We start from the raw sequence: 11,190 nt of genomic DNA, 5'->3' as shown, positions 1-11,190 counted from the left end.
CCCACCCACACACACACCCCCGTCGCCTCCCCGCCCTCCGGTGCCCCCCGCTTTTTTATTCCGGGTCCCCCTGCGCGGCCGCGGAGCGTCCCCCGCCCCCGGTGCGCACACCACCGCGGTATAGCAGGGTCAGTCCCGCCCGGGCAAGCGGGTCGTTATCACAGTTTTGCCCCCAAAGGGCAAAAACTGTGATAAAATAAGACAAAGCTGCTGTTTTAGATGACAATGACTGTCCCTTCTCCTCTCCTGCAAGGTGCATGCAATAAGGTAGAGCTGCTGGGATGGAAAGCACTTTGTTTACAATTATGATTAATAACTAATCACCCCCATCTCTATTACTATTAATAGCCATTTTGGGGACAATAATTTCTTGGAGTGACTGGAAACACGGACTGTCATCGCCGCCCCAGTCCTGCCACGGTGCTGCGGGTCTCCCCGGGGTTGGAACGGGCAGAATTGATGAAGCAGAAACCACACAAGGGGCTCCGCTTGGGAGGCGCTGGGATGCATCTCTGCCACAGGATCTCTAGGTTTTGGTTGGACAAGATGATCTTTAAGGTCCCTTCCAACCTAGAAGATTCTGTGATTCTGTGATTCTGTTTTGCTATGGAGAGAGAAAAGGCTGCAGTTTCTACCCAGAAAAGGAGCTGGAAGTGTAGGAAAGTTGGGAAGAAGGAAAAAGGCACCGGCTGGACCAAAGAAAGGCCAAAATAAGACCAAGAGGTCCTTTCCCTCCATCCCTGTGATCTGTATAGTCCAGTCCCTGGAGAGGAGAGGCCGGCTGTGCCAGGGTTAGGTAAGGGCAGCCTGGCAGAGCGTCTCCAAATCCAAACATAATTCTTTCAGACCCGAAAGTTGCTGAAAATCAGAATATCTGGCGATACACGCACCGCCGAGCTGGAGAGGGACGGGGTGGATTTATAATGCAGCAGCAGAGAAGCAGCACAGATGTGTTGCGAGAGAGAGAGATACTAATTGCTTACATATTTAAAACAGCATCTTTAGCCTGAATGGGAGGCACCATTAAGCAAAACAGAGCTATTAACTGGGGCCACTTGGAAAGCTGCCATCTTCCCTTCTGCTGGGCGGCTTTTCGCATCCATGCAAAAAAAAGCGCGTGGCTCGGGGCGGGATAACGCTGTCGATGTCGTGTGATTCCTAACGAGGGTGTCGGGGTGGTTGGTACTGGGGTGTGTCCGTCTGTCTGTCCGGGGAGGTGTGTGTGCAGGAAGGGATACACAGAGGAAGACTTTTCTCTCTATTGGGATCAAATGGTGGAGGGAGGCCGTTAACGGCCGGTGTGATTTCCTGGGGCTTCTGAAACTCTTGGAGGCAGAGAGAAACAAACAAATCACCGTTACATTTATAGGGGAAAACATACAACATAGGTGAATCTGGTACAATTACGCTGTAGTATATATGACAAATTTACAGCCCAGTATACAGCTTTTATAAGAGACCATATTCAGGCCCCTGGGGAGAAAGTGATTTTTAGGTGGTGTAAGTAGCCCCATAATTTACCTTCTGCATAAATCTGAGAAAAGCCTCGTTTTCCTTCTGTTTTATTCTTCTTGGGCTCCTTTTTGCTCGCCCACATTCTGGCGTTTGGCAGCGGTGTGACTGGCCTGAGGATGAGGAAACAGGCTTTGAGGTGACCTTGGCTGGTGCAGGGACTGACATGGGGGCTTCCGGAGGTGCTGCGGGGCAGAGCATCGCTCCCCCGTGGTCCAGGAGCACCACAGCTGGCTGCCCATCTTCCACATCCTCGGGAATGCAGATGGAGAGGAGATCTCCTCCCGCATCTTTTGCAGCTCCATCCCAGGTGGTGTTTCAGCTTCTTTTGTCTGATCTTTCTGTTTCAGTTGCCAATCACGGTGGCAACGTGCAGGAACAGCCATCTCGACGGAGGCTGAGCAGTGAGTGGGGGGACCATTCAGCGCGTGGTGGGAGATGGTTTGCCTGGATGAGGGCTCTCAGAGGGCCAGGGACATCCTATGTGCTCAGATGTTCCTTCTGCTGAAGAGCAGCTTGTGTTAAAAGACATGCTGGGATTTGACTCGACTCCTGCGTAAGTCAATGGCAACACTGCTATTAACTGAAATGAAAAAACCCACCTCCTTGCAGGGTGAGCTGAGAGTTAAGCCTGATGCCCTTCACTGGAGAGCTCCACTGCTCAGGGCTCGTGCAAAGAGCTCCGTGAATCCTGTACGTGGTGTCGTCTGTTGCTTTATTCCTAGGAAAGATGTAGGTCGGAGAGAAAGGTCATTCTTCAGCTGATCAGGCTTCAAACGCAGGGACCAGGACCTCGAAGGTACAGCTGGTTTTGAATGAGGAGGCAGCAAGCTGTCTGGGAGACGCAGGAACAGTGCAGCTTGCTGACTTATTTTGTAATCAATTAATGAGGCTGTGTAACATCACTGCGATGAAAACCTGAGGATCGTGTTGCGTTGCTGAGGGTAAAATTCTGCACCATCAGGAGTCTTACCACAGCAACAGAAATAAATGAATATAATAGGTATTAACTGCAGGAGAGGACATTTTACTCTGCATCCCTCCTTTAGAGCATCCTGGCCAGATCTGGGGGAGGAAGGGATAATGGACCCTGCTGCAATGCATTCCTCTTTATCCTGAAGAACTGCAAACTGCATTGGAGCAATTGCCATAGTTCCTCAAGTGCTAGTCACTCTGCTCATCCAATTCGCTATGAATCCTCACATGATTCAGCTTAACCAGGTGCATAAATGTTGCAGGATTGGGTCCGTAAGCGTCCAGAGCCTCAATTTTATGTCTCATTTGTAAGATGAGTTGCAGGAAGATGAGAGCAAACTGTCGCGGGTAGACTGTTGTGGTAGAGTAATATGTTCTGAAACATAATAAAAGGCTATTATATCTTCTAGTTCCTAATAATTTGAGGAAATAATTCTGTATCCAGAACATTTGGAGTAAATACAATAAGGTATACTGAAAAAAATAAATATCTTAGCGTAATGGCAAAAGTAACTGCACCAGAACAATATTGCATTTTGCTGCTTTGGAGAGAGAAGAGAGGAGAAATGGCATTTTTACATTTTCTTTTGACCTTTGAGAAATATCAGGAATATGTAATAGCCATATTCACCAACAATAGCTCAGAGGATTCCGAGAATAAGAGTTAAACACCTAGGGACATTTACAAACAACTGGCGGAGAGGCGATGAATTTAAGATGTGGATATGAAAGGCACAGATACACAGAGAGTGCAAAAATAATACATATTTAAAGTGCTTTTAATCTGTGAGAAGCATCATTGAGAAAGGTGGTGGCTCCTGAACAAGCGAAGGAGGGATAGAGAAGATGATCCACGAGGTCTTTGCCACGCTATGACGAATGATAAAACCTGGCGCAGCAAGAGGTCTCGGGAGACCTTTCTGCATCAAATCCGTGATGCTGTGAAAAGCACGTAACCTTTATCATATCTGTCAGCCAAAATGAACAAAGTTTACAGCCCATTTTATACAGCTAAACAGTCCTCTGATGCAACGAGCAGGGATGACAAATGGGAGCCTGTATTTACCAGGGTCACCACATTTCATTGCCTCATTGTTGCCAACAAACCCACCTCTAGGTGCTCTCCCCAGTGAAACCATCACTCCTTCCTGCAAAAGTCAGGCGACTCCCGAGGGGCATGAAGTGTCTTTTCCTCCCCAGTAAGTTCATCAGCAGGAAGGAAGGATGCTGATTCAGTAGGTTTGATGCACTTCCATCTTCTCCTGAATGCTCTTGCTGGTCTCTACATGGAACAAGGGATCAGAGAGTCCCACCTCCACCATCACAAGTCCACCGCCTCTTTGCTCATGGATGGAAAAACACTGGGAACAACCAAGCAGCTTCCAGAGCTGTCAGGCTCCTCGCCTGGTTTTATTTATCTCTGGTAAATGTTTTCCAGCTGGTTTTCTGGGACCCAAAGCAGCTGGGTCCACTGCTAAAGTGCATCCACCTGCCTCCTGGAGAGGCTGCGAGTCTTACTAAGGACTCCCAAATGCTGGGACAAATTAATGTTTGTAATAAGGAGGGTAATATGAATATGGTTTATCTTTAAGAAGCAGACAGCACTGAGAGACAGCCCTAGCAGAGGTGTTTAGATGTGTCCTAACGTCGACGAATCTGAATTTAGCCCCATCAGAAGGGTCCATAACTTTGTGTGGTCCCTCCCCTGTTGAATTAAGAGCAGAAGCTTCCCAGCTCCTCACCTCTTTGGCTGGGAGGGAGAGCCCTTGCTTGCCTTGGAGGAAGAGCCAAAATCCTCATGATTTCCTTTTCTTGGGGATTTTTGCCATTGGAAGAAGGACCCCAAGCCTGTCATCTTCGTTCCACCTGGAGTGGTGTAGCAGCAACAAGAGAGCTTTGGCGGTTCACAAGAAAGCAAGAAGAAAATTAAAGTGTATTAATTTCAAGCTCTATTAGGATTTTAAGAAAGCAAAATCAATAGAAAAGGATGGACTCAGCAGGGAACGTGACCTTATTTTCCCAGTGTCTGAAGGGGAAGTGCACACAATGGAGAGACAAAAATACATCTGTAAAACCAGATCAGTTTCTTTGATGTTGAAGAAGAGAAGTAAAAACGCTTACGTAAACAGGCGTCACTTGACTGGTGTTTAGGAGAAGTGTCGTAAAGAGAAAAAGAACAAAAGCAAAAAAAAAACCACAACATGCCAAAGCCCACCCCAAAATCCCCAAATCCAACCCCATCCATTAGTCCATTCTATTTCTTTCTCTTCTGCAGTAAATTGCAAAAATGGTGTGATCTGTGCAATATTTCATCAAATCGGACTCACCATTGTCAGCGCAAAATGTTTGATATAAAACAAGAATGATCTTTCTTTCTTTTTGGTCAGATAAGCCGGTTTGAATTAATAAAAATGCCACATTCACAATGATATTGATAATTTGCATGTGAAAAGCCTTCCACCTGGCAATGAAAACAATTTTTCAGTTTTGCCACCACTAGTCGCGGGAGATAAGGTCTGCTGTCCTCCCCTTCACAATTAACCGCGCGCACAGAAAAGGGAAAAGGTAGAAAAAAAAGGGAAAAGGCAGAATATGTGTGACAGTTGCAAATTGCCTGTTATGCTGAACCCCATGCTAAGGTATTGATAGTTCCAGTTGTGGCTGGCACACTTTTACTGCCTGGCCCTGGGCGTGCACGAAGTTGGGCACCTCCAGGTTGGGATGGCAGAGCTGAGTACGTGCTTGTAGGGAGTTTTTATGCCATATTAGTGGCATTTGGGGGAAAAAAATAGCCTAAAATAAGTTTTTTTGCTAACCCCCTTTGTGGTTAGCAAGCCACTGGGTGGCAGTGCTGTGTGTGCACGTGTGTATATATATATATTATATATATCTCTCTATACACACATAATGGGGGGGACACCTTCTTTTGAGGGGGTTGTTTCAAACCTGGGTGTGTTTTGCTCACCCTTGATAGGCTGAACGCCACGGTGATGCCCAAGGCAGGAGACGACAGGGCTGAAAGATGCTTCAGTTTTGCAGAACGTAGAGAGTTGCTGCGTTTCCATCGACCGGCGCGAAACTCCGCAGCCAGAAGGAGCGAGTGCCCGAAGGTCAATCCCAATGTCAGCACTGGGCCCATCCAAGCTGTCCCAGCCTTGCTGCAAACCTGCACTCACGACGTTGGTCTTGCACTGTCATCAGAGGGAGAAAAAAAACCCCTTTGCCCATAATCCTGAAACAGAAACGGCCGGAGGCACCTGCCTCGTTCCCCATCTCTACCCCCAACCCCCACATTTTGCCCTCGTTCTTCCCAATCCGTAGAAAAATAACTAACTCAGCAAGGCTATATTTTCAGCGAGTCAGAATACGTGCGTGTGCTCGGCTATATCTGAAGCATACACACTTCTTGCATACGCCCAGCGATGATTTAAATTTGACAACACATCCCCCCCGAGATAATTCCGAACCGATGAGTATTTCTCACTTACAGTGGTAGATTTTAAGTGCCTGATAAACAGATACAGGTTTCAGATGCCAAACTGAGACCTCATCGGGTTTTGAATTCTGTCTCTTATCTCAGTTCAAAGCTGCTAAGTCATGGCATTTCTTTAAGGTTTTTTTTCTGCAGTGCACCTTCATCACGGTACTTCTGTCTGCATTTCGTGGCCCTGAAAGCACAGGTCATATTTGACTCTAGTTTTGGTCTGTTTCAAGTTGGCAAGTTTGATTAATCTTGTTCTGTGCTTGACAGATACCCAATTACTCTCCACAACTGTGTCGAGGGGGTAAATCTACCTACTTTGAATAAAAAATCTTACATGCAGGATGAAGAAATAAGCTGCGTATGGGCACCCTGGACTATGGGAAGGGGTTTATTGCAAGATAAATTTGATATCAGACTGCTTCTGCTTCTGAGGAATCACGGTGAAAAAGAGGGCTGGAGAAGATGACACAAGACTACATGAAAGAGGAGGAGGAAATCTTTATGACCTTCCTTTGGGGCCATCCAAATAAAGAAAATAGTGCTATTAAGCACTGGAAAATCTACCACCTTAGTGATGAGCACACCTGAGAAAACCTGCAGGAAGGCTGCCTTGCTTTTTCCTGGTCTTCTTATGATCCTATGGAAAATTTTGATCTAAATCTTTGCAAAATGTGAAGATTACAACAGCAATTAAAACAGCCCCAAAAAGGGAAAAAAAAAAAAAAGAAAAAAAAATTGCATGCACACATGGCCCTTTGCAAATGAGAACTTTTCTGCAAGGAAAACATGAGATTTAACAATATGTTCCATTTAGCAAAAATTACAAAATTTAAAGAAAATGTAAAGAATGGAACTTTTTCTTTTCTTCACCCATTGCTAACAGTTAAAAAACTGCTGTGCAGAAGACCTTTAATGTGATGCCTCATTTCCACTCTAGAAAGACACTTGATTTCTGTCTACAGAGACTGTCATTTTGCCCCCCATCAATAATAAATGTTTCTTTCTCCTCTTTTATACTAATATATCTCATCTTTCTTGTCCTTTTGTGTGGGCAGAGCTGCTGAGTGAATTGCTCGGGCTTCAGAATAAAGGGATTTTTGGAAGAGTGAAGCAGGGGAGAGGGATTTCCCCCAAAAAGCTCTAACCAGAAGCTGCAGGGAGAGTGTAGCCCCTAGGTTAGTTCCTTATGTGGGCAAGAACAGAACCTCTTTGCCTAGAGCTTACCTAAGAGCATGCCTCTTGGTGGCCAACACCAAGGGAAAATCACCTACATTTGATCCCAAAAGCCCTGAGGGCACCACAGACACCCCAATCACGGTAGGAGCAAGCTGGGACAGGATATTTTCAATATCATACTCCCCTTCTGGATCCTAAATTTAAAAAAAAATCACAGAATACCAGGTTGGATGGGACATCAAGGCACATCTGGTCCAACCTTTCATGGCCAAAGCATGGCCTAGACAAGATGACCCAGCACCCTGTCCAATCTTAAATTGATTCTATGATTCTAAATGAGAGGTTTTGAATACATGACCCTGGTTGCGCAGCACCATGTGCTTGAAAACCCATCTCTTTGGAAACCTGATTTGTCAGTCCAGTGAGCACGTTCCCCGGGAAGGAAAACTTTAGTGCGGCTTGTGCCTAAATGTGATTTTTTTTTGCTCTGATCTCAGATCATTAGTGTCCTCTGTGGCGAGGAATATGAATGATTGATCTGCCGTGGGATTGCACCGAGCACAGCGAGATACCAGCGTCAGGGGGAGGCTGCAGGTAACACTCCTGGCAGGTTTAAGTGCTCTTTACAAATGGAGAAGGAGTAAGGAGAGAGAGAAAAAAGAGCCAACGTGGGGGAGAGAGACCACAGGCGTGTAACAGACCTTCCTGACCCGGTGATTTATTTATGGCGTTCCTGGAGGGGAAGAAGCCATGCAAGGATCATGAGCTTGCACGCTGCAGTCAGTGTGTGCCCACATACATTTAGCGAGCAACAACACGAGGCACAAAACCTGCAGAGGATGGGGAAATGCTTCCACTCTGTGTGAGGTTATTGAACGATTAGAGTCAGGAAAGGAGAGAATTTTATTGGGAGGAACAGGCAAGATTTCCCTTGCTTCGTTCCATAAATAAATTACAGGAAGATTCTTCTCTGAAAGCCAGGGTGTTTCCTCTCCCGGCACATACCTCACCATGCTTTTCTTCGTGGTCCAGCCAGCTCCTTCAAGGGCCTCAGCAGGGAATTTCGATTCTGATAGCTGTCTCAGGTCTGTAAGAGAAAAGGCTCTGTTCATACTGAGGTGTCTGGGAGGCAGATTTCACAGGGAGCTGCTGTCTCCAGGGTCGGTGAACAACGAAAGGAGCGTTGCAGAGAATGGGTCTCAAATACAGCACACACACAACAAAAAAATGAATAGGCAAAAAATAAATAGAATCTGTGTCAGCTGAAACCAGCCACAACCATCGTGGGCCTGATGAACACTTGCACTGGCAGATGAAAACATTTCTAAAGCACAGTGTTGCATATGGGAACTGCACAAAGATTAACTCTGAACTCACTGAAAAGCCTGATTCTGTGAGGTGCTGAGTCCCTGCAGCTCCTAATGAAGAGCCCATTACCTTGCTCACCATAAAGAGATGCTACTGAAGTGGTTCACCTTTGCTTCATCAGACCTTTCACATCACAAAACATTAAACTGTAAACAAGGACACAGTTTGACTTCAAAGTTCTTGACTCTGATGCTCAAATTGGACCCCATCAGAAACACGATCTTAAACAAAAGCCTGGGCCACCACATTTTGCTTCTGAATTTAGCTTCTGCTTCAGCTTCGGGCATTTCAGGAGGAGGCAGCCCTGGTGGCCTGTGACTTCTGGAGATCTGTGGAAACAGGGCACCAAGTGTTCCACCTGCCTCTCCAGCTGTGCCAAGCTGAGGGTCTATGACTTGAAGAAGGCTCATAAGCATCAGCGAAGACTTGACTTGAGGAGTTGGATTAATTACTCCAGAAGAGGACTTAATGCTCGGACTTGCATCCTAATCAAACTTCATTGTCATTCATAGATTCCTAGTGGAAAAAAATAATCTCCATTTATATATGGGAATATAATAATCAGTCATGCTTTATTGCCCCTGTTCCCATTCTAGCAGCTTATAACCACATAATAAAAGCACATAATGAAAACATCATAAAAACACACAGTAAAAACACATTCAACATGCAAGTATCACCATCTTAGCACATCCTGGATAGAAATGCTGAAGAGTTCTTGAGGCTTCTGGTATGTACTAGTAACCTCCATAACACTACATCACACCCACCCTCTCCACTTGAGATGCTATCTATTTAAACGATAATGATGATGGAAGATGCACATAGATGTTTGGATTCAGCAAACTAAGAACATGAAAGGTCTCCAGAAGAGTTTTGCCTTCTTGGCTTTACAAAGTTGGTTAGAAAATTCTTTGAGAAAAGCCTCTTCAGCTGCTTTTGTTGTATTACATCTTATTGCAAAAGCTGCGTTGTATTAACACTCACCTTCCCTGTGGTTTAAATTAAGGTTCATCTTCACAGGCACTCCTTTGCTTTACTTTGAAGGATGTAAACAGCTCACTCTGCCTCCTTGCTTTAGCTTAGTTTTCCTCTTCCTGACACTTTTTCATATACCCTTGTTCTAGCAGAGCATGCTTTGCTCTCCCTGTAAATGAATCAACAGCCTGAACCTGCAACCTGACCATCCCACCTTGACTGGGGGATGATTCTGCACTATGACAAAAGATACTTGTCCATGCTAACCCTGATTTATGCCTAAAATGGTTTGAATCATGTCAGATGACTCTCACGGTGGTGCATTGAGATATCTGTGGCAGAGCAGTTGCACTCCTGGACTTCTTTTCCCGCCCCATGTAGCAGGGACTCCTTTATCTGGGGAAACTCGCTCAGGTCAAAGCCCTGTGTAGCGGCCACTGAACCTGCCCACTTGTCCCTTCACATTTTTTCCAAGTTTCTCACACAGCTATTTCAGTGAGCCAATAGAAAGGAAATTAATCGTCAGTCCCTTCAGCGACTTTATCCTTCACTTCAATAGCAGCAGAATAGTTACCTCTCACTTTAATAACAGCCTCTTGAATTCTTCTCACTTTGAAAGATTTTGTTTTGGGTTTGAAGTCAACTTTACAGTGACACTGTGAACTTAATGGCTCAGCTACAGGTTGATTTTTCTATTTTTTTTTTTTTTAAGCCACAGATGTTACTACTAACATCTAAGACGTCTGAACCTGGTTATCTTAGAGATTAAAGGCAATATTGTTCCCAATTTTTTCCAGCTGCTTATTTTGTGCCTTTGGGAAACACTTTGTACTCACATGGCTTTGCTTTTTTTTTTCCTCCATTACTTCTCTTCTCCTTTGTTTGCTTGACACTTTCATGCAGAGAAAGGGGAGAAACATAAACTAGGCAAATGTGATTTGATCACAGAGCTGGTAGGGGGCAGGTACAGTCAATCATGCTGCCTTGAACTCTCTTGTGTGTGATCAGCTGGAGCTTGTTTGGAGAGAGTCCTCTGAAATGACGTAGCACAAAGATACTTATCCAAAGCCCGCTATCAAGGGATGCTTTTGCAGGGACTCTGGATTGGGCGTAGTATGTAAATATTCTCCCCCATATAATTTACAGATGTAGGAAGAGCTGGAGGTTGGTTTAACAAAACCTATAGGTTGATTCGGTCACAGAGCAGAAACTCCTGGCCCCAGTCCTTGGGTCCCTCTCCTGAAACATAAAACCATCATCAGAAGCATTTTTTCCCCCACACACTAAATTAACCTGACGTCCCTTGGTTTCCCTTAATCTTACAGAAATGCAAGATGCAAAGCAAACCCCTCGTCAGCAAACACACTACAGATGAAGGCAGCAAAGCTACCCCCCTTACACCAGCTCTGAATTTGGTCCCTGGGATTTTAACTGTTCCTTTATCTACTGAAAAGGAATGTTAAAAAGTTTAATTGGCATGTAATGAGATAACTATAACAAGTTAATTAGTTCTCAATTAAATTGCGTTTACCATACGTTCTGAATGTGTTGTTAGCAATTAACGACACCTAATGAACTTGCAATAGCGACTGAGTTTACAACGATAAGGAAAATAATAATAATAATGCTCACACGTGGTTTCATAGCGCATTAGAAGCGACAAATGATTTAATAAGTGTGTGGTTAAATCACCATAT

This window comes from Calidris pugnax, unplaced genomic scaffold (genome assembly GCF_001431845.1).
Source record: "Calidris pugnax isolate Ruff unplaced genomic scaffold, ASM143184v1 scaffold70, whole genome shotgun sequence".
Classification (NCBI taxonomy): Eukaryota; Metazoa; Chordata; class Aves; order Charadriiformes; family Scolopacidae; genus Calidris; species Calidris pugnax.
This window is presented reverse-complemented; position numbering follows the sequence as displayed.